The 25,396-nt window shown below is 35.5% G+C and overlaps 1 protein-coding gene across 1 annotated transcript in view; it reads right to left on the bottom strand.

Annotated features, from left to right (window-relative positions):
- CELF2 (CUGBP Elav-like family member 2) overlaps positions 1-25,396 on the bottom strand; it is a 969,858-nt gene that overhangs the window by 667,881 nt on the left and 276,581 nt on the right. Inside the window, exon 3 of the mRNA XM_056800816.1 lies at positions 16,078-16,162. The gene's annotated coding sequence lies outside the window, so the exon portion shown is untranslated. The remainder of the gene's footprint in view (positions 1-16,077; positions 16,163-25,396) is intronic.

The raw sequence follows: 25,396 nt of genomic DNA, 5'->3' as shown, positions 1-25,396 counted from the left end.
GTGTTGGAATTATCAATTCAATGACTTTAGACTAGATGATTCAGGAAACTAACACTGCAGGCTCACTGCAGATTCTTGAAGATCTAGCTATGTAGAGAGGCACGGGGGGGTGGGGGGTGGGGGGTGGGGAAGAATCTGGTCTTTTTTGAGCTTTGACATAGACATAGGTGAGTGTGGGTGGCCATCTTTCTCTCCTAGTACCTGTTTTTCTTTCAGATTGGGATCTATACTCAGAGGATGACTCCTAAGAATGGAATCTCTCAAAATTTAGTGTCTCAAAAAATGAACACTTTTGAGTAAGGAAGGTGGTTGGAAGGGACAGCAGCAACCTTTACCTAACAAGTTTTTGTCAACACAATGTGCCTGGCATATTGTAAACCCATAATAAATGGGTTCATCTGGAGATTTGTGTTGACAAAAACTTTTATAGTGTATTTTGTTTTAGATTTTTAAAAATAGCTTCTAGACTGATCAGAAATAATATTTTTAAAAGTATTTATTTGTTACATTAAAATGTCCAATTAACTCCTTCCTTACCTCCCCTTCCCCCATTAGAGAAGGCATCATTTGACAATATATGTGTATATATAAAACCATGTCTTACTATTTCTATTTATCAGTTCTTTTTTTGGAGGCAACATACACAAGTCATTCTTCAAACAACATTTCCATTGGTGTATATAATGATTGAAAGTAATGTCCAAGACCAACCTATTTTAATTGCTAGGAGACTAGAATAAAAGAAGATTGCTTTTTAAAAAATTTTACAAAGCATATAGTAGGAATTTCATTGAGTGGGAGAGCAGTGAGTTTGTCACCAACAATTATGAGCTGATCAAGTTTTCAAGCTTATGTACAAGGCTATAGTGTAATTATGAAGTAGGATTAACTTTAGGAATGATTAACCTCAGCTGGCAAGATCAGAAAAAAAATACTTTTCCTAACTGGCCACTCTGGAAGAATGAAACAGAAGAAAAACCCCTGAGACCCTTGAGAAAGAACATGGTTTCACTAATACTAATCTAGTGCACAATTTAAGATCCTAGGAATGAATTAAATATCCGATTGTTTTTATTATTTATCTAGTTGCCTTCCTCGACTACTCAGATTTAGCAAATTTCAAGACTTGCCAGGATGGTTTAAAGAGGGCAAAGCTAAGGTCTTCAGCTATCCTTTCCAAAGGCTTTATCTTCTCATACCATAAAGGTTGGCATTTTTATCTGGAACCCTGATTTGGTCTGGATAATCACCCCCATCCCCCACAAATTGGTATTTAAACCTCCAAACCTTTAGCTGACTACATCTGTCATTGATATTTTATTGTTTAATTTCTTTTTATGGAGCCAAATTACATCTCTCCCACATACAGCGGGCACTTTACATGTCTAATTTGTCGACATGTTCTATAATGATAATTTCATTGATTTAGAAAGTGACATTATGAGCAACATATGTTCAGTTTAGCAGTAGACCTTGTTATGGCAATCCATTTTTTTCCTCTAGAACTCGACTCTATTCTACATTCAGAAGCAGCTGAATCATTTAACCAATTCGTATTCTAATAAAAAATAACAAAACATGCTTGCATTCATCTTCTCTTTAAAAAGAAAAATTCTCACTTTTGTGCACTTTACAATGTGCAGGCTAAGTATTGCACAACTGGGGAAAACCCCAAAAGAACAGAACAAAAGGCACCAAATAAAAAGGAGATGACATAAGGAAATGGGGTTTCATGGTTATAAAAGTGCATTCTTTTGCTCCTTTTCAATAGTTAACATTCCTTTTATCCCAATTTTCGCCTCTTTAAAAGCTCTGCTACTCTGCAACCGAAATATTTAAGGCAACTCTCTAGAACTAACTCTTTTATCAACTTGTAACTACTCAGGGGAAATAGGTTTTCTTAATAGAACAATGCAATTAGGTTCTTGCATTAGTGTAATGCCATCTACATTATGTGGGTATATAAAATGTGTAATAATACTGATGATAATTTAAAGATCAATACAAGAGTTTAGCCCAACAAGATGCACATCCTAATAGAACACGATGCTTTTTATCTGCTGTACCCAGGGATGGCGGATGAGAGCTATATTGGCTAAGTCCTAGGGGGCTCATGGGAGAGTTCTTGGGCATCATGATGCCCGGGAAGGAGCCTTTGCTTTGAAATCAAGAGTACTATAGTTGGGATTCCAGCTTCTCTCACTCCATTTGTGACCTGAGGAAAATCCCTAACCTATTCCTCCCTAAGTTCTGCATCTGTTGAATGAAGGAGTTCCTGGAAGTGGCTCCTAGGCAGCTGGCTGTCATAGCAAGTGTTGTGCCTGGACTCAGCAAGACTTCAGTTCAAATCCAGTTTTAGAAGCCCATTAGCTATGTGACTTGGGGCAAATTACTGAACCCCTGATTGCCTCAGTTTCCTCAACTCTAAAATGGGGATAATACTAGAACCTACCTTCCAGGGTTCTTGTGAGGATAAATTAATATTACAAAACATTTAATAATTAACTCCCTGGCAGATAGTAAGAGTTTAATAAGGCTTTATTGTATCTATCCTCCCTAATCCCCTAGGATTATGGTTTTTTAAGCCATTACCATCTATCTTAGAATCATACTAATTATTAGTTCCAAAGCAAAAGAGCATTGAAGCCTAAGCAACTGTGGTTAAGTGACTTGCCCATGGTCATATATCTAGGAAATATCTAAGTTCAGATTTGAATCCAGGACATATCATGTGTAGGCCTGGTGCTCCATCTACTGAGCTACCTGTAGGATTTAAATTAATGTAATACTTCAAATATTATATTTATAGAGTTTATTATTTGACAAAATAGAACCATGTGACTAAGTTTTTCTATCCACTCAAAATGCCTGCTCCACCAAAGCCGACACAGGAAGGAAAAGGACCTAAACAAGGAACTCCACCCAATTTATATCCTGTCTATGTCTGTGTGTAATGACAGGAAGTGAATAGGGTGTTGGGAATCATAGGTTTGCTGGGGATCAGAATTTTTAGGGTAACAGATTCAAATTGCACACCCCTAACTGTCCCTAGTTCTATGAATCTATAAAAGGTTATGTATAAAAAATGAGAATAAGGAAAGAAGGGTAGTAAGGATCAAGGAAGGTGTAAATCTTCTGAAAGAAAAATATTAGGGTTTGTAAAAAATAGACTCGAATACAGGACTACAATCCCCACAAGCCTTTGCTCCACTTCCCCAAAATGCTTTGTAATCTCACCCGAATTCTGAGGTGGGCCGAGATGGAGGAAGGATTTAAGCTGGTGGCAAAGGTGTTTGGGGCCTCTTTTGGACTTCTGTTTTGGAGCAGATGCATCTCTTCTGTGATGTGAGGTTATCTGGCCTAGGCACGTGTTTTTTCTTATTCTGTATTTTCTTTAATCTTTAACCTTTAATAAACCTCTAAAAAAATATAATACTCCTTGTAGGGAGAAACTAATTTCTACCTGCCTCAGTCTCCCCATATTCCTAAATTTTAATCTTTACAGGTTAAGTAATTATTTTCAGGAAGAGGCTAGTCTAAATTAGTTATTTTTGTTTGCAGTATGTATTATTCTGTCTTCATTATAATCATCACAAACTGTTTTCTCTAATGAAGCAATATAGGCAATAACATGGAGATGGTGGGCTTCACATGGCCATACCATAAATCAGTTTGTGAACTTTTCCCACATCACCATTCTATCATGACTTCAACCATGTAATCAGGGTTGAGAAAGGAAGTTATTGGGAGCAGAGCCAAGATGGCAGAGTAGAGACACGGGGGTGGGGGTGAGTGGGGGTGGGGAATGCTTTATAATGACTACTGTGGGAACAGAACCTATAAGGAACAGAGGAACAGAGTGAGGCACTCTTCCTGCAGAAAATGACTTAGAAGGCAGGGAGAGAAAATATGGTTCACTGGAGTGAGGAGGGAGCACAGTGTGGAACAAGGCCACACCAAGGAGCACAAGTCAACAGGAAGCACCTCCATCCCACACCTACTGTTTTAGGTTCTAAACATGGGCCCAAGCCAACTTCAAGACCCAGAGACCCAGCCTAAGCCAACAGTAGTGCAACCCAGCCCCACCCCTGGAAGTTCTAAACCCCAGCAAGAGCATAAGGTAGACCCTGGGCCCCAGCACAAGCCTGCAATGAGGCCCGAGCCCCAGCAGGAGCCTGTGGCAAGGCCTAAGCCCAACACAAAGCAGACTGCTGTGGGCTTGGCCTGTGTAAGCCTGGAGTGAAGCATGAAGCCCCTGTCCAAGCCTGAGTTAGGTGCTGGACCTCAACACAAGGTGCTCTGAGCCCTACAATCCATCAGCACACCCTGGGTGTGACTGAATCAACAGTGGGAGGTGGCTTTAAGAGCACCTGGCCTACTGGCTATCATCTCTTCTTGGAAGAACTGTAACTTAGAGAAACCCAGAACTAGAGTTGTGGTTAATAAGCAAGGAAAAAATAAAGTTTAAGAGAGTGACACTTCTAACATTAAAATAGAGCCCATCTTTAAGATAAAAGTAAAAGTTTAAAAAAAGGCTAGAAAAATGAGCAAACATCAAAAACAAACAAACAAACAAACAAGCAAACATTTAACCACAGAAAATTATGGAGACAAAGAGACAAAGGCTCTGACTCCAAAGACTACAGTGAGATCAAAGCAGATACACACAGAACTTTAAAGAGAAATGTGATTTGGATTCAGGCTCTGGGAGAGTTTAAAAATTATTTCAAATGATAAGCAATTGATTTCAGAAAAAGCTGGAAAGACTTGCAGGAAATGATGCAGAGCAAAATAAGCAATGCAAAACAAAACTGGTCAAATAGAAAAATATACAAAAATCCAATAAAGAAATGAGTTTCTTTAAAAGTACAACTGATCAATTGAAACTAATTCTTTAAAAATTAGGATTGGACAAGTATTATGAGATATTAAGAAACAATAAAATTCAAAAGAATAAAAAAGCAGAAGAAAACATGAACTATCTCACTGAAAAAAAAAAAACTGGCCTGGAAAAGAAATAGGAGAAACAATTTAAGAATTATTGGACTTACCTGAAAGTTAAAAAAAAATATTTTTTAAAAACCTGGACATCATATTTTAAGAAATTATAAAAGACAATTGCCCTGATATTCCTGAACAGAAGGGCAATATAGAAATTGAAAGAACCCATCCAGAACTCTAAAATAAATCCCTAAATAACAACTCCCAGGAATATTATAGCCAAATTGAAGAGCTCCCAGGTCAAGGAGAAAATACTGAAACCAGCCAAAAAGAAACAATTGAAATATTGTGGAGCCACAGTCAGGATTTCACAGGCCTTAGAACCTTCCACATAAGAGGATTGGAAGGCTTGGATATTATAGAAGGCAAAGGAACCAGGTTTACAACCTAGAACCACTTATGCAGCAAAATCGAGTATAGTCTTCCAGGGGGAGAAATAGTCTTTAATAAAATACAAGATGTTCAAGCATTTGTGAAGAAAAAACAAGACCTAAATAGAAAATCTGATGTTCAAATACAGAACATAAGGATAAAAAGTTAAAGAAGAAAGAGAAAATTTAAGTTTTCAACAAGGTCAAACTGTTTATATTTCTACATGGACAGATGGTATTTGTAACACTTAAAATTTTTATCAGTATTATAGCAGTTAAAAGGAGTATATGTAGAGGGTGTGGGAATAAGTTGATTAGGAAATCATAATATACAAAAAATCAAGGAGTGAAAAAGAGTATTGTGCTGAGAAAAGAAAAGGAAGAGATAAAAGGGGGAGTAAATTATCTTGCCTAAAGAGGTATGTAAAAATTCTCCTAGTAGAGAGATGATGGACTCTCATTATAATTGACTCATAGAGGGAATACCAACCATACTCATTTGGGTAGGGATTCGTATCTTACTATATAGAGAAGTAGAAGGGAATAAGGCAAGGGGAAGGGGAAGTGGAAGATAATGAATAAAATAAAAAAAAAACACTTGTGAGGAGGAACAGAGTGAAAGGAGAAAGAAAGATCAGGATGAAAAGGGGGAAAATAAGAAGGATACATACTTTGTAATCATAACTGTGAATAAAAACAGGATGAACTCATCCTTAAAAAGAAAGTGGATAGCAGAGTGGAATAAGAATCAAAATTCTATGATATGTTGTTTATAAGAAATACATTTGAGGCAGGGAGATGCACAGAGTAAAGGCAAGGGACTGGAGTAGAATTGAATGTGCTTCATCTGAAGTACAAAAAGCAAGAGTAGCAATCATAACCTCAGACAAAGCTAAAGCAAAAATAGGACAAATTAAAAGAGATAAGGAAGGAAATTACTTCTAGATTAAAGGTATCATAGACAATGAAGTAATATCAATACTAAACATTTGTGCAACAAATGACGTAGCCTCCACATTTTTAAAGGAGAAATTAAATGAGTGTCAGGAAGAAATAGTAAAACTATACTAGTAGGGGAACTTCAAATTTCTCCTCTCAGATCTAGATAAATTGAAGCAAAAAAAAAAAGCAAAGAAAGTGAATGAAATTTTAGAAAAAATAGATTTAATAGATCTCTGGAGAAAACTGAATGGAAATAGAAAGGATATATCTTCTTTTCAGCAATACATGGCACCAACACAAAAACTGACCATGTATTAGGGCATAAAAACTTCACAATAAAATGCAAAAAAGCAGAAATAATAAATACATTATTTTTAGATCATAATGCCATGAAAATTATAATCAGTAAAGGTCCATGGTAAAACAAATACAAATTAATTGGAAACTAAATATTCTAATTCTTTAAAATGGGTGGGTCAAAGAACAAATTATAGAAATTATAAATAATTTTATTAAAGACAACGAGGATAAAGAGACAGTAAATCTAAATTTATTGGATATAGCCAAAGCATTAATAAGGGGAAAATTTATATCTCTAAATGCTTACATTAGTAAAATTGAGGAAAAGCAGATCAATGAATTGGGGATGCAACTAAAAAAAAATAGAAAAAAGAACAAATTAAATATCTACAATTCAAAGCTAATTTGGAAATCTAAAAATTAAAGGAGAAATTCATAAAACTTAAAGAGAATCATTGAGTTAATAAATGAGACTAGGAATTGGCTTTATAAAAAACTAATTAAATAGATAGCTCTTTGGATAATTTGATTAAAACAAAGAAAGAAGAAAATCAAATTAACTATATCAACAATGAAAAGGGTGAATTCACTACCAATGAAGAGGAAATTAAAGCAACCATCAGGTGCAATATTGCCCAATTAAAAGCCAATAAATCTGACAATCTAAGTGAAATTGATGAATACTTACAAAAATATAAATTCTCCAGATTAAGAAAGGAGGAAATAAAATACTTAAATTATCCCATCTCATAAAAAGGAATTGAACAAGCCATCTGTGCATTCCCTAAGAAAAAATCCCCAGAGCCAGATGGATATGCAAGTGAATTCTAAAAAATAATTAATCCCAATATTGTATAAATTATTTGAGAAAATAGGCAAGGAAGAAGTCAAATTCTTTTAATGACACAAATTGGTGTAGATACCTAAGCCAGCAAGAGCAAAAATAGAGAAAGAAAATGAAAGGTCAATTTCATTAATGAATCTAGAAGCAATATTTTTGAATAAAACACTAGCAAGGAGACCACTGGATTATTCCCAATGGCCATGTGGTATTTACTCCAGGAATGAAAGGCTAGCTTAATATTAGGAAAGCTATCAATATAATTGACTATATCAATAACAAAAGTAACAGAAACCACATGATTATCTCAACAGATTCAGAAAAAGTCTTTAACAAAGTACAGTACCAATGTAAGGATAGTGGGATAAGGGATAAGGGAACATGCAAAAGTTGTATCTAAAAGGGAGAGAGGAAAATTTAGCTATGAACCCTGGGAAAAGATTCTAGGAGGAGAAGACATTGCAGAGGCGGTTTGGGGGAATTTAACTGAGATTAACTGCCATTACACAACTGTCCTTTCCCTGAGCTGGAAGGGTGAACACCTGCTCCATCAGCTCCTATAACCTGAGTAGTTTAATGGAGAAACTTGGAGGATTTGGGTTTGGAAGATACCTAGGAGGTTTCTCTGCAGAGCTGTGGACAATTTGGTTAAGTTAAACCAAAGAGTTTAACATCTGAGACTTTTTTTTTTTACCTAAGAAGCCAACCTCAGAATTGGGAAATGACTCAATCCATTTGTGGGTTCATTCTCACTAGCCCTTTTAGAGACAACTAAGATTAGTTGATTAAAAAATCTAGGATTCCTAGTCTAGAGAGTTAATCAGATGGTTTTGGGGTTTAGAAAGATCATGGAGCTGATAAGAAGTGCTCAGGAAGATCAGAAGAGTTTTCTCATGAGAGGAACATAGGAAGTGGGTGGAGATTGAGCTTTGTAGAGACAGGGACTGTTTGCATCTTACCTACCAGTTCCCTAACCTTAATAAGCCAAATAAACTTGTGTTTTCACATAATCTCAAGGGGTTTGCACTTCACTGGTCCTGGGAAGGTCCTTAGGTGGATTTTTCACCACCAATTATTCATCTGGGGCCTTCCCTACCAATATATCTCCTCTTGGAGAGACATTTATTTTTCACCCTTCCTATTAAAAACACTAGAAAGCATACTAATAAATGTGCCATTCCTTAAAATGATAAGAAAGTATCTAAAACCATCAGCAAGCATCATCTGCCGTGGAGATTTTAGATGACTTTCCAATAAGATCAGGGATGAAGCAAGGTTGCCTTTTATCACCACTGTTATTTAATATATCAGAAGTTTTAGCTATAGGAATAAAAAGAGAAAAATAAATTAAAGGAATTAAAGTAGGCAATGAGGAAACTAAATTATCACTCTTCAGATAGTATGATGATATACTTACAGAATCCAAGAGAATCAATTAAAAAAGTAGTTCAAATAATAAGTTTAACAAAATTGTAGGTTATAAAACAAACCCATGAAATTATTAGCTATATATTATCAATAAAATCTAGAAGCAAGAGATAGAAAGAAAAATTCTACATAAAATAATTTTAGATAATATAAAATACTTGGGAATGTACTTGCCAAGACAAACACAGGAATTACATGACAACAGTTAAAAAATATGCAAATAAAGTCAGAAGGAAAATAGCATGGAAGAAACTAGGTATAGACCAAGATCTCACATCCTGTTCATATATGATCAAAATGGATATATGATTTAGACATAAAGATTGATACCATAAGTAAAATAGGAGAACATAGAATAATTTACCTGGAAGCTCTGTGAAGAAGGGAAGAATTTAGGACCAAATAAAAGGTAGAGAAAATTACAAGATGCAAAACAAATAATTTTGACTACATTATATTAAAAAGTTTTGGAAAAAACAAAACCAATTTAACCAAGATTAGAAATGAAACAAAAAAACCTGGGCAATTTTTAATAGAAAATATCTTAGATGAAGGTTTAATTTCTCAAATATATGGAGAACTAAGTCAAATGTATAAAAATACAAACTGTTCCCCAAATGACAAATGGTAAAAGGATATAAGTGAGTAATTTTCTGATGAAGAAATCAAAGCTATCAATAATCATATAAAAATGTTCTAAATCACTCTTGATTAGAGAAACATAAATTAAAACAAGACTGAGGTACCACCTCACAACTATCAGATTGGCAAATATGATAGTAAAGGAAAGTGATAAATGTTGGAGGGATTGTGGCAAAATTGGGACACTAATGCTTTATTGATGGAGTTGTGAAATGATCCAGCCATTCTGGAGAGCAATTTGGAACTATGTACAAAGGGCCATAAAGTTGTGTTTACCCTTTGATCCTATAATAGCACTACTATGGAGAAAGGACATACTCATACAAAAATATTTATAGCAGCTCTTTGTGGTGGCAAACAAATTGGAAATTGAAGGGATACCCATCAATTGGGGAATGGCAGAAAAATTGTGGTGTATGATGGTGATGGAATATGAATATGCCATAAGAAATGATGAGCAGGATTATTTTAGAAAAAAGCTTAAACTGATGCAAGAGTGAAAGAAACAGAACCAGGAGAACATTATACATAGTAACAGCAATATTGTATGGTGACCAACTGAAAGACTTAGCTACTCTCAGAAATACAAGGATCCAGGACAATTCTGAAAGACTTATAACACACAATGCTATTTGCTTCCAGAGAAAGAACAATTGAATTTGAATACAGATCAAAGAATACTATTTTTCACATTAGTTTATCTGTGCTTTTATTTTGGGGTTTTGGTTTTATATGAGTATTTTCTTACAGTGATGACCAATATGGATGTATTTTTTGCATGATAATACATGCATAACCCACATCAAATTACTTAATATCTCTTGGAGGGGGGAAGGAAAGGAAGTAGGGAAACAATTTGAATTCTAGAATTTTGGAAAACGTGGAAAATTGTTATTACATGTAATTGTGAAAAAATGTTATAAAAATAAATAAATTTAAAAAGGGAGAGAAAGAATGCTATTGATAAGTAAACCAATGGGCTGTAAAAACCCAGTTTTATTAATGGTGGAATAAAACTGATTGGTGAAATGAATTCAATTGAATTCAACTAATATTTATTAAGCTCTTTCTTGTGGAGAGTGTTTTATGATGTGCTGGTGGAGAAACAAAGACACAATCCCTCCTAGTATTACTATCATCACCATCACCACCACTGTCATTTCTTTCACATCAAAAAAAAACCCAAACTCTGATATATGATAATTTAAAGTTTGCAAAGTGTTTAATATAAAATGTCATTGAGAATACTCATTTGTAACCTAAAAGGCATCTTATAATCTAGTAGGCAGATTTAATATACTAATGCCTTACTTTGCTTTGGAGAACCTGAAAAAAAGAAGAATTTAGAGTGATATGACAATTGTCCTCAGTTATTTATTCTGCTTATCCACAGGGGAGAGGACTAGAAGTCAAAGTAGGAGATATGCAATTTATGGAGTCAATATAAAGGACAATTTCCTAACGACTTATTCCATCGTTTTACAATTGTGTCTGACTCTTGATGGCCCAATTGTGAGTTTTCTTGGCAAAGATACTGGAGTAGTTAGCCAGTTCCTTTTTCAGAGGATCCAGTGGATCCTTCTTGTTAGGGAATTAGAGGTCTAGTGACTTCCCAAGGATTACACATCTAAGAAATATCTGTTTGGTTTGGACTAAGGTTTTCTTGACTCTAGGTTCAGCACTCTATCCTGCCACCTTGTTATTCAGTGGAGACCCAATGAAAAGGGATATGATGAATGAGCAGAAGTCAGGAATAAAAATTAGGAAGCTATGTTAACAATTGAGTCATGATAAGAGCCTGCACTCAAGTGGCAGCAGTGGGAATAGAAATGAGGGAAATGAATGGTATAGATGCTGATGGGATGAAATGACAAGATATATAGCAACTGATGAGAAGTGAAGGGGAGAAGATATTCTCACTGAAGTTTGGAGCAGGAGTAGTTGACAAAAATGGTGGTGCCCCTGGCAGAAATAAGTTAGCCAGAAAGAAGAGCAGATTTGGGGGAAACAACTCAGTTTTAGACATATTATCCTTCACTGAATAGCCAAGTAAATTATCAACCAAGCTGTTGGAAAAACTAGTCTAGAGCTATCGAGAAAAGTCAGCATTGGATAAAACAAAACCAAGGTAAAAGGAAAGAATTTGCAAATTGCAAAAGAAATTGCAAAAGAAATGAATATTTACTGGTAGGTTAGAGAGAAAGGATATGGAAATATTGGCAAAGCAGCAACAAAAAAACTTGAAGGTTCAATTATAAAGAGGAAACAGGTAACTGGAAATGAGATGAATACAAGAATTATTTATCACAAACAATCTCTATAAAATTGGATCTCAGTCTAAGCTTCTATACCATCTACATCTTGATATATTTTGTCATAGTCTGCACTTTCTATATATTATATAGTGAAAATTGTTATTAAAAAGCATTGAAATATCTCATTCAAGGATTAAGTTCTCTTCATCAGAGTACTTTCTGAGACAGAAATGTGGGCTAATACATTTTAGGAGCATTTTCACAAGAAGGATTAAAACATAATTGTTGTATTGTTCAGAAGGCTGTCAGACAGAAAAATCAGTCAACTATACCTTTCCACTAATGAAGTTTTTTTATGAACTCAGAATTGGGTGTTTTTATCTTGGATAAGATTGGTAGTTCTGGAATCCTGGAGCCAAACTTGTGATGCTCCTATAGATTCTAATTTAAGACTTACAAATTTAGATATTTGAGATATGTAAAAAAATAAAACGATATAAATAAGACACATGAGCCTTCAGAACCCTATTCCAACCTGGTCTCATTTTCATTTAGGTGTTGAATATGCCCCATTTGGGAGGTAGCTACCTTTGGGAAATGAATTAACTTTTTAGAAGACATCTGGGTCCCTACTATTTAGTATTTACCACTTCTGATGGCCTGCCAGGGTAACATTTACTAAGAATTACCTGTCCTACTGAAAATATGCATCCCCAAGGACCTACTCTACTCTTGCGAAATAATTGACTCCAAGGTAGGATCTGGCAGAGTATCTGAAGTGTAATGTGAACTTCCTGAAATAAAGGTACTTGTTATGGCGATCCACTGTGGTTAGGAATATTATTATTATTATGTGTGTGTGTGTGTGGTTGAATCACAGCATCGCTAAGGACATTTAAAACTAGCTAAGAGGAAAGCTGGCATCAGGGAACAATTTGGTGTTAGCAAAGAATGGAGAACATGACCTAATAGGCCTTTCTCATCTCTAACTTTATGATCCCATAAAGTCAGAATTTGAGTGTGTGCAATTTAACTCTTGGTCTAGGGAGGTCAATTAATATGAGATTTTGATTCAAGCCCATAATTTGAAAAGGGAAAATAGAAATGGAGGCAAAAATAATGATAATACAAACAAATCCCAGACCTTCTAAGAGTAGAGGAAAGAAAAGAGAACCAAAGGAGTCATTGAATCCTTTTCCAAACTGTTTTCCATTTTGTAGTGGAGAACATATTTTTGCTAGCAGAGAATTAATCTTTGTAGTAACCATAGAATTAAAGAGCCCAAAGAGACAGTACGGATCACCAAGCCCAATTCCTTATTTTATAGATGAGGAGACTGAGAAACTGAGCCCCTACAGAAAGAAAATGCACATCTTACTCATGGAAATTTAATTATACTATATATATATATATGTATATATAAATATGCATATAGATATATGTATATTGATATTAGTAACTATTGAGAGGGAGAGTCAGAAAGAGAGAGATGGAGAAAAGGGGAGGGGAGAGAGGAGGGAGGTAGACAGAAAGAGAAAGGGAGAGAGAGAAAGGGAGAGAGAAAGATGAGGAAGGAGAGAGAGGAGGGAGGAACTGGGAGAAAGAGAGAAAGAGGGAGAGAGGGAGAGAGACACAGAGAGAGAGAAAGAGAGAGAGAAGAGGGAGGGAAAGAGAGAGGGAGAGAAAGAGGAGGAGGAGGAGGAAGAGAAGAGAGAGAGAGGGAGAGAAGGAGAGAGAGGAGGGAGAAACTGGGAGAAAGAGGGAGAGAGGGAGAGACACAGAGAGACAGACAGATAGACAGACAGACAGACAGAGACAGAGAGACACAGAGAGAGAACGAGAGAGAGAGAGAGAGAGAGAGAGAGAGAGAGAGAGAGAGAGAGAGAGAGAGAGAGAGAGAATGGAGGAGGGAGGGACACAGAGGGAAGAAGGGGAGAGATAGACAGAAAGGGAGAGAGAGAGAAAGGGGGAGGCGGAGAGGGGGGGAGAGGAAAGGAAGGGAAGAGAGATTTTGTCTATCTCTGCTCTTATTCCTGGGCTATGAGAAGGCATCAATTCTGATATATTTCTCCAAGGGCACAGTATTGCTTCTATAACATTTTTCAAACTGACCTTTCAAGGTGGAGGGGATGGGATATCATAGGAATCATGTTAGGAAGAATTTAGGAGACCCAAATTTTGAAAGTATTGAATAATTAGCACAAGCTCCTCCCTATCGCCTACCAATATCCAAAGGCAATACTATTACCTTTCCTTCTCTCTTGAACAAAGTCCCTGCTATACTACCACCTTGACTCTTGCTTCCCTCTTTTCTAATCTCTGAGATATTTCTGCATCACGGATCACAAGATTCTTTTAGTAAGTCGACTTAGAACTCTGGCATCCTTTTTTCTCCACCAAGGAGTTCCTCATTTCATCAATTACTTTAAACTTTTAGATCAGATTTTGTGTTCCCATTAATGGAGTTGCCCAGATAAGTACCTAATAATCTATTTGCTTATATAGTCCCAATTTCAATGTTATTTCTATTTGCTGCTGTTTTATGTAGTCTAATGAGAGTATTATTTCTGCCCCTGATGTTCTGCAGTGGTTCAAGTGGAGGGCATACTTATAAAAACAGATCAAAAGGGAAATGATCCTGTGGCTGATTACCAACAACTGTACAGTATTAAAGGTATCATAGTGAAAAGAAAGTCCTGCATTGAGCCTCAGAAAATATGAGTTCTACCAGTTTAGAAGGTACCACAAAATAAATAACTGCTGATACAATAAAGGGGACACTTACATGGGGAATTGCTATCTTAAAGATCGAAAAGCAGTTATCTCATTTAGATAGGTAAATAAGACACCTGTAAAGTTCTAATGAGAAAGGATAGAAACTACTTTTTAGAGGAGAACAAGGAAGTTAATTCTTGAAAAAAGGCCCTCTTGAGGGTGCATGACATTACTGAAATAATGCAGTGAACATTTAAGTGGCCACCATGTGCCAGCCACTGTGTTACATGACATGTCGCTCATCATACATCTATTACTATTGTATTTCAGAGAAGAATCCAAGTCTTTTATTTCTAAAACCAGTACTCTTTAAAAAATATTATTTTTAATGTCATGTAAAACACTCTTCCTTATTGGTCACTGTTGTAAGAGAAACGGATACCTAATCAAAACCCAAAATAAATACACTGATAAAAACCATAAATATACTGACGTGAAAGATGACTCCAACAGTTTTTTTCTCTGAAGGTGGATAGCATTCCCCATCATAATCTTTCAAGATTGACCAAGATCTTTGCATTGCCAAGAGTAGCCAAGTTTTCACAGATAATCATAGTATAATATTACTGTAAACCCAGTACTCTTAAATTTTTTCATTGATTTTTTTCATATCTTCATTTCTGAATCCCTTGACTCTACTCCCCAAACAATTAGCATATTAAAAAATATAAATAAAAAAGTAATTCAGAAAAACTTAACAATGGAGGCAATGAGGTAGATCAGTGGATTGAGAGCCAGGCCCAGAGATGGGAGGTCTTGGATTCAAATTTGGCCTTATATACTTCCTAACTGTGTGACCCTGGGCAAGTCATTTATCCCTTTTGTCTAGAGAAGAAAATGGTAAATCATTCCAAGGTCTTTGTCAGGAAAACTCTGAATGAGATCATGAAGAATTGGATATAAACAACTAAACAATCACAAATAGTAGAACAGTACACACTTTTAAAAACCATTGTTCAATTTCTCACAATCACTCATCTTTAAACTACAGAAGACTGATAAAAATCACAAAAAACACCCACAACAGATATATTCCACATGAAGTAAATAAGAAATAAATAAAGCATTCTCTATCTTTCATCCTGGATAGTTCTGTATTGTTCTTGTAGGTTACTTAATAGGTATTACCTTTCAGCCTGAGTTACTGAATCAATTCCTTTATACCATTTATCACTGTCAAATATCAGAAGGACTTTACCTTTCTTTGAGACGTATAAGGAAGGTGTGCATATCAGAATGTAAGCAGTTATTGCCTTAGTTACTGTTATTATTAGTTTTAGAGATAATTCTTTGGGATTGTTTTGCAAAGAAATTGAACTTGGTCCATTAGGAATGTGGAAAGAAATTATTTTTCTTGGGAAATGAACTTGGACACTATATTTAATTGGCCCTTGTAATCTGTAACCCAGGAACAATATCCAGATTTCATATTGGTACAAGCAAATATATTGTTCAGTTCTCTAATAGATAGCAACATTTTAAAATCAGAATAAAGGTAAGTAAAAAGGAAATCTGTACTCACCAAGAAAGATAAAAGCCACTCTAAGGGATAGTGCTTGCTTTTAGCTTGCAGGCCCAAGTTGAAAATTGCAGTCCTTAACAGTTTTCTGAAAATGCAAGCAGGATGTACATGAAATTTCCCATTTCTGATAAATGACACCCACTGATACAGTCACCAGGTCAAATCTAAAGAGTGATGTTTTGACTTAGCTTTAGAACTGCCCATTATAAGTGGTGACTTTGCACAAGCACAAATTAAATCGGCACCTTCAGAATCCAAATGATACTTCCCAGGAAAATCTTCAGCTCAAGTCCTGGTTCCAACAATTATTAGCTGTGTGTATAGAGAAGTTATCTAATCTCTAAGGCTCAACTTCTCAACCTATGATATGTAGATGAGTATCATACATGATCTCCCCTGGGGTTGTGGTGAGGAAAATAACTTAGAAACACAAAGTGCTGAAAAATGAATTAATAACATTAGCTATTGCCCAATAATGCACATTTGAAAAGAATTAGCTTCAACCTAAGAGAGTTTCCCAACCATTTGCTTTATCAAAAATCTCCACATCACATTAAAATGGCATTATCTTCCTAGCCTTAGTGTGAGAAATTTCTACAACCAACTACTACCTCTCAGTAGAAAGAACCAGGAAACTGCCGGAGGCACATAGAAGTTAAATGGCTTGACCAGGGTTAAATAACTAAGGTCAGGAGGGACCTGAACCCTGGTCTTTCTGATTCCAAGTCCAGCCTTGTGGTCAGCTGGGATGCAGCTGCCCTAACTATGAGTTGATCTTTCCAATAAAATTGCTATGAAGAGTCAGATCATTTTATTTTATGTTTATTTTAGAGAGATATTTATTTTGAGTTTGAAAACATGATAATACAATGAAGTGAAATAATATTTCAAATATATAAAGAGCTTTAAGGTTTGCAAGGTACTGTATATGTATAACTGTATTTGATTCTCAAGACAAATGAGTCAGATAATTTTAAAACTACTTAGAAATTATTTAGTTAATTATAGATGTGAATTCACATGTGAATTCTATGAAGTTTTCATTTTAGCAGAAGTTACACCTGTGGTCACAGGTCTATTATGCATAGATGATGACTTCTTACGTTTTATTCTCCTTAGCAATTTTCACTAAGTAGATACTTAGACAAGATTTTGTTGATTCGTTGGTTAGAACTTGTTAAATATCAAATGTTTCTAAGTCTTCTGATTTTAATCTTCAAGCATTCTAGCTCATTTTCCCACCATGTCATACATTACCCTTCTATCAATCAGGGGAAGAATACTAAAAAATAAGAAACTATCAGGATTAGTGTTCTTAATATTTTTTGTATGGACCCTTTTGGTAGTTTGGTGAAGCCAATAGTCTCCTCAGAATAATGTTTTAAAATACATAAAATACATAGGATTACAAAGGAAACTATATTAAATACTCAAATATATTATATAAAATAGAATCTCTCTCTCTCTCTCTCTCTCTCTCTCTCTCTCTCTCTCTCTCTCTCTCTCTCTCTCTCTCTCTCTCTCTCTCTCTCTCTGTCTCTCTCATATGGTGTATAAAACAAATGCCTTGGAATTAGGAAAACCTGGGTTCAAATGGCCCTAACATATGCTACAAGAACTTTGTCAAGTTCCTAAATTTTTTTTATGTTTCTCTCTTACTTGCCCTCTATATTACAGTTTATAAAGTCTTTTCTTGCCATAAGTGAAAGAAGTTCTCATATGTAAAGCTTGCTATACTGCTAAAATTATATATTCTTTGTATGTCCCTGTATACTTTTAAAATAGTTTTCCAATTTTATTGAATACTTTCAGAAGTAGTGCTACTTTTAACTCATTCATCTGTCCTGAAATTCCCTTTTTCTCTGGATGACACAGTGCTGTTGGCAAGTGTGCCTAAATGATCTGCCTACCCCTCCCTTCCTCCCTAAGCCCTTTGGGATTTATATGTGCTAAGATACTTTTTGGTTTTGGATGAGGAGGGATTGCATAAAGCACAATTCACCATAAAAGTACTGAATGATCTATAATATACTTCTTGATACTTCATTGGTTGTTGAACAGGGATTGAAATTCCTGGAATGATTTTAGGCATCAAGAATATTAGTCAATTGAAAGTTTATCAAAACCTGGATTTATATTTGCAAAATATGGAGGGAATTGCAAACAACCCCAAACTATTTTTTCTGCCCCTTCTAGCACCAAAGAATAATTGCCTTTCACAATGTGAAAAGACATTGTTTAGGAAATGATTTATGTCCAGTGAGTTCCTCTTCTGATTCACTAGATCTCAAGAACTACTTGAAATTAGCTGAGAGATATCTACTCACATAATGTCTTGTGGATGAGGGTGTAATGTGGTCAGAAGGACCACTGGAGATAATTCCCAGAAACATCAATCAACCCAATAATAAAGAGATAAGTTTAGAAGTTTTTCATCCCAAATGGTTTCAGTAGAAATCAGATATCATACATGGATATTCTAGAATATATTGGGAATGGTTTGAAAGGTTTATTACTGGAACAATGGATCAAAAGTACTGTTTTTTTGTGGTCAGAGAACCCAGGTTCAAATCCCATCTCTGATGAGTTTGTCTTGTGTATTCTTGGAAAATTAATTCATTATCCTCCTTGGGCTTGAGTTTCCTTATTTATAAAATTGGAGGGTTGGATTAGATAATCTCTGTGGTTCCTTCAAGCTCTTGATTTATGATTATTTCCTCTAAGAAGAAATGGTAGTTGCCACCTCAAAATTAATATGAGTGAAGGATACAAGGAGGTGGAACTCATTTGGAAGGCAAGATGATGCAGTCAGATTGAGTATATGGAGAGCGCAGGAGTCTATGAGATGTCCAGAAGGAAATTTCCAGTTAGCAATTAGAAATGTAAGATTAGAATTCAGCACAGAGGTTGAGGTATAGAGATAACATTTGAAGCTGTGTGAGTCAGTAAGCTGTCTGGAGAAATGTCTGGAGAATAATAAAGAAAAAGAAGAGAGAAGGGTGTAGGATAGACAGAACCTTGTTGACGTTTGATGGTGAAGAGACAATGAAAGAAGGAGAGAAGGAAGTAGTCAGGGGGGAGAGGTCCTACCATAGTTAAGAATAAGTACAATTAGATAAATATGTTAACTTTGGAAATGATAAGAGGTACTTTTCCACCAAATCTGTAAGTTTGAAGGAACTTCTGCAGACAACTGAGGTCTGACCCATAACTGAAATAGGGTCTTTTCTATGACATCAGACAATTAATTGATCCTACTTCTCTTTCATATAAATAGGAACAATTTGTGGAGGGGAAAATTTAGTCTTGGTAAAAGAAAAGTATAATTATTCTTATCCAAAAGTGGAATGGATCATCTCAGGAATTAATAAGTTCTTCCCTACTGGATATCTTTGAGCAAAGTCAGAATTCTCAATTGTCAGATGTGTCCTAGAAGACTGCCACTTGTATAATGTATTACACACCTTTTACATGCATTGTCTTGTTTTATTCTCCCAACAGCCATGGAAGGTAGATAGGAATTACTACTTCCTACCTAGTAGGCGAGGAAACTGAAGTTCGAAGTATGAGTAACATACTAACTAGGTTTAAGTAAGCAACACAGTAGAAAATGGCACTCTGGCGTCTTCATTGTGATTTCTGCTGTGATCCCTCAACCCCAATAATGCTTGGCGTCTCTTGAAGGAGACAAGTTAGGTGTGAGAACTGGATATAAGAATAGTTTAGTTAAGATTAGGGTGCTGATACTTGTCGAAGGAAATTTAAATAATTTCAGAAATTAAAATTTAATTTAAGGAAAAATTATTGTATTTCATCTAAGAAGATGATTACAAGAAGGATAAGAAGCAGATAATATATCAATAAAGATGAGCACTAGTGAGTGCTGAGCGCTGATGTATTATTTTGTTCTAAAACTTCCACCTGGTAAACATTAATCAAACAGAACAAATAGTAGCTCTGAGTTTCACCAATTACTTTTCCTAAACAGCCCCTAAATATTTGATGGTTGTGTATAGATTCCTGTTAAGTTCAATGTTAAATCCAAGTGATATTTCAGTGTAGATTAACATGAGTAAAATACATTACATATGAGTAAACAAAGGATTAATATTTAAACTAGTTCTATTTTTAAGCCTGTCCTCAGTCTACTTCAAATATTCTGTTGAGTCAGTTTGGGGTTTCTCTAAAACATGAAACCAGCAATAGAAAGGACTTTTTAACACCACATACACTTGTAGCAAACATTAAATGTTTCAATGTAAAATTAGATGTACTTTAACACAATAAAACCAAAATGCAAATGTTTATAGTCTCTGAGCAAACCAGGGGAGCTTCCTGATGGCACTTTTCAAACAATAAAATTGACTGAAGCATTAACTAACATGATTTAAGTGATTAATTTAAGTGATTAAGTGATTAATCAATGTTTCTGTTTAGAGGTTTCATTGTGCAAATTTATGAATTATGGTGGATCTAATGGATCTAGGTGGGTTTAAGAGTCAAAAAGACATGGGTTTCAATCATTCAGGTCTCAGATATTCTAAACATGAGTTTCCTTCTCTGAAAATGAAGGAGTACATTGATTTTGAATTGGAAGAGGCCATTGAGTCCAATCTCCTCCTTTTACAGATGAAGAATCTGAAACACAGTGAAGCTAAATGACTGTTTAGGGTCACAAAGCTAGGAATTGTTTGAGATAGGGCTGGAATACCCTAACCACTGTGAGGGATTGGTTAGTTTAATATTCTATGCACTATATAGTTCTGTCTTATTTCAAAGATCATACCCTACATTCAGGTCATTCTGACTTCTGGTCAAATGTAATATTGCTGTGTTGTTATTTAGGTGTTCAGCTGTGTCCAACTTTCCATAATCCCATGGGCAATAGCTATGTATGGGATTTTCTGGGCAAGGATTCTGGAGTGTTTTGCCCTTTCCTTGTCCAGTAGATCATTTTGTCATGTATCCCAAAGGGTAAGTAACTTCCCCAAGGTCTTATAGCTTAGACGTATCTGAAGCTGGATTTGAATTTAGGTCTTCCTGACTCCAGGCAGACTGCTTTATTCACTGAACCATTTAGTTGCCTTTTCCAAGATAATACACATTATCCCAAAGGTCATACTTTATCAATGAGACATTCTACTAGAAATAACTTACATTGTGGTTTGAGACTGGAATCTAATCCCTACATTAATGAACTTTATTTAAAAGTCTTTAAATTTTTTCTCTTTCTTCCAGGAGCAACTGAAGTGACAGTGCTTCCTTGAAGCCTTCCATGATTCCCACCCCCCCCAAGGGAAGGTGTTCCCTCATCAAATGTTCTTTCAAGGCTCTGTCTGAATCTCTTTTTTTGTCCTTATTACAATCTTCCTTGACACATATTTATATCTTCCTGCTGGAGCCTCCCATTGGATTGAAAGCTTCTTGATGACAAGGATTGTGCCATTTCTCATTTGTGTAACATTAATGTCTAATAGGATGTTTTACATAGACTAGGCATTTAATTAATGACTTGTGTTGAATTCAAATAGTGACTTATGTTAGGTAGATGCTTAATGAATATTTCAAATTGGAGGGAGGTCTTCAGCTCTTAAATCCTTCCCATGAATGAATATCACTTTTCATTTCTTTCTAGTTCTATTGGCTTCCAACTTCCTGTACCACTGAAGACCTGAACCAGACAAAAATAATCTTATAAAGCAGCAGTTCTCAACCTGTGGGTCACGACCCCGGCTGGGGTCGAATGATCAAAACACAGGGGTTGCCTAAAGCCATCGGAAAATACATATTTCTGATGGCTTTAGCTCCTGAGAAATCGCGCTACTTTATAGCAAGATCTCGGAAAGAATGGGGACCCTGCTGCCTGCACATTGTACTAATATTAGTTATCTATCAGCAGCCCTCCCCCTATGAGGGGCGATGGATGGATTTACCCTGTTGCCTGGAGACTAGACTCAAACAGAGACTCAGAGAGAGCACCCCGGGCCTGGCTCCGGAGGGGTTAAGAATGAGTCCTGGAGCGGATAACTCCTGGAGCGGATAATGGAGCCGAGTAACCCCAGCAAACTGAAGTCTCAGCTCGAGCTGGAGGGAGATGACAGGAAGAAGAAGGCAGTGTCTGTGGACCCCTCCTGCCCCAGCGCTCAGGCTGCCTCCTGCTGGATTAATATTTCTCAACATATAATTAAATATTGTTTTTGTGATTAACCACTATGTTTAAATTATGTTTGATTTGTAGCAATGAAAATATGTAATGCATATCAGGTATTTACATTCCAAATCATAACTGTAGCAAAATTACCGTTTTGAAGTAGCCACCAAAATAATTTTTTGGTTTGGGGTCACCGCAACATGAGGAACTGTATTGTGGGGTCATGGCATTAGAAAGGTTGAGAACCACTGTTATAAAGGATGTCTCTTTAATAGAGGGTGGAGTCAGGAGACCTGGGCTTTAGTCTTTGCTTGTTAATCAATTAGCTACATGACTGACAAGACCATCACCCTATACCCTAGTTTCCTTTCCTGAAAATGAAAGTTTATCAATTTCCAGTTTTAAGAGAGGCTACTGAGCTGAATCCCCTAACTTTGGGGGGGGACAGAACAATAGACTTGGAATCAAGAAGACCTGAGATTAAATCCTAACTCCGACTCTTACTAGCTGTGTGATTGTGGCAAATCATTTAACCTCTGTCTTAGTTTCCTCATCTGTAAATAATAACATTAGTACCTTCTTTCTAGGATTGTTGTGAGGAGAAAATGAGATATTTGTAAAGAATTTTGCAAATCTTAAAATAACCTTAGAATGCTATATATTATTGTTGTATTATTTTCTGATAGTCCAGACCCAGAAAGAATGACTGTGTAGAGGGTAATGGGTGGTATAAAATACAACTAAGGGGTTGGAAGAGGATATCTAAAGTGCAAGTGGGTTGTATAGGGGAAGTAGGGATGGATAACAAGCTTTACTCCTTTCACAAATGAATCTGTTCAATGAATATGCCCATACGTACTCTGCTCTGAGAACCAAAACTAAAAATAAAATGGTTAGAATTCAGTTAACCATGAATTTTTAGGAAGTATTTTACATGATAGTTTTTGAAATTGACTGTTTAAGAAATGGCAATTATTTGACTGAATTTCAGTGTTGCTATTTTTTTCCAAGCTAATTTCTATATGTTTGGACACAGCCTAAGGCATCAGGGCATTCATTATCTAGTGACTCTATGCTGGATCCTCTACAAGTTATAGACTTACACTCTAACTTTGCTTATTGTTTTAAAAAGTTAGTAGAAAGAAAGAATTGAGTAATTCTTTGCAAGAAGATTATGTGGATTCCTTATTGGATAAATGTTTTGGATTTTTTGAAAAACAAAGTCTAGGTCTTGATTGTATCATATATATGTGTCTTCTTTCAGAACATGTTGAACCCAGAAATATGTATTGAATGATAACACATGTATAACTCATATCGTACTACCTGCCATGCTAAGGAGGGAAAGAGGAGAAGGAGGAGGAGAATGTGGATTGCAAAATGTCAGAAAATAACTACTAAAAATTGTATTGACATGTAAAAAATAAAATTGAAAAAAAAACTGTATATCTGTGATTTCCTTGGTTGGGAGCTTCTTATGAGGCTACTTTTTCTGACAATCCTGATAGATATCCAGTCTTCAATTTAAATGAATTGCTTATAGTCATGTAGCTAGTATATGTCAGTTAGCACTTGAAGTCTTTTTTCCTTCAGGCCAACTCTCAGATGTATACTTCTATACTCTTCTTTGAGATAAAAGAATCATTATTAATATTAGTCTTGCCTGCTATTAAAATTTCATTCTGTTGAGGCAGGAAGGTAGTCTATTAAAGTGGCTCACAGAAGGAAAAAATAGTTAAAAATAAAAACTATAGGGCCTGCCTGATGTAGCAATCGCATCAAGTATTGAATAGTTAAAAACTTGTAAAGATGTTTTAAGCCAACTAATAGTATGAATGTTACAATCAGTGCAAGTAAAACTAGAATACCTAGCATAATACTTAGTCAATAATAGAGGCTTAATAAATGTTTGGTTGTTTGAAATCATTTCATAAAGTACAAAAAAAAAGCAAAAGACATTAGGTCTTGACGCAGAACTTCTGAGGGAAATTGTGATTCAGCCATACTACTTGTATGATTTTGGACAAGTCATTGGCCTTAGTAGGTTCTAGACTTATGTTTGAGGCTTTATCTGGAAAAAAAGACCGATTAAGTAGTTTAAAGTTATTTCTAGTTTCCAATCTTATGATTCTTTTAAAGGGTTATATAGAGAAAAACAAAACAAAACAACACTTGTTGAAGATTCAAATCTTATGATTCTTTGAGGGGTTATATAGAAAAACAAAACAAAACAAAACTTGTTGAAGCTGGTTCAGAGGATAATTAGTCATTGCCACACTGGATATGGGTTATGTATGTATAATTTTAAAATATATTAATAGTGAATTTTAATACTCTTCCAGAACAAGATTCATACAGGATGAAACAACATGGATTGATTATAATCTTTGCAGAAGGAGGATATCTCCATTCATAATGAAATCATCAATTCATTGAATTATACAAGTATCCATGGGGATGATGGAACCCCCAAACATGGGCTAAGTCCCTAGATTCATAGGAGTTCGTTCACTCAATCTGGAAGATCTAACACTGAGTTTTAAAAAGAAGTTAGAAAAATCTCAAGCAAACTAACCAATGTTGAGGTTTCTTTATCTAATGAGCTGAATAAAACTCTGCCCTTGAGCAAGGAGCTGTTCTATCCACGTGTGGTACTGAATGTGTTTGCAATGGCATGTTGACTACACTCCATTCCTGTTTGTATATTCAACAGTGTGTTAATTGTGTAAACATTCTGAAGCAGGATGGTATTATTTCTACTGGCCAAAAACACTGCAAATACCACTAGCTTGTAGAACAGAGACTTTGAAGTCATTTTATTCCCTTGGCATTGTTTTACCTGAATGCAGAATCACTACACTCTTAATACCTAAAGTAATGGGCCAGATGAAAAAGAGAAGAGGGAAAAAAAGAAGCCCATAGAAAATAAAAAAAGAAGTTTTAAAATGAATAGTTTCAGTTACCAAAAGGGAATAGGGTATGTGATATTGATTAACACTCCAAAATGCAGTACAGTTTTATGAGGGCATCTTCATGATCTATGCTTCTAGGTACCAAAAGCATTCTCATCTTATAAAAATGATTGGTGAGGAGACTTACACTTTGTACCTGGGCAAATCAAAAGAAGGGCAACACACAGGAAGAATTTATCTGTCCTTGGCTCAAATT

This window comes from Monodelphis domestica, chromosome 5 (assembly GCF_027887165.1).
Source record: "Monodelphis domestica isolate mMonDom1 chromosome 5, mMonDom1.pri, whole genome shotgun sequence".
Classification (NCBI taxonomy): Eukaryota; Metazoa; Chordata; class Mammalia; order Didelphimorphia; family Didelphidae; genus Monodelphis; species Monodelphis domestica.
Note: the sequence above shows the minus strand (reverse complement) of the source record. Positions and strands in the feature narration are given on the sequence as shown.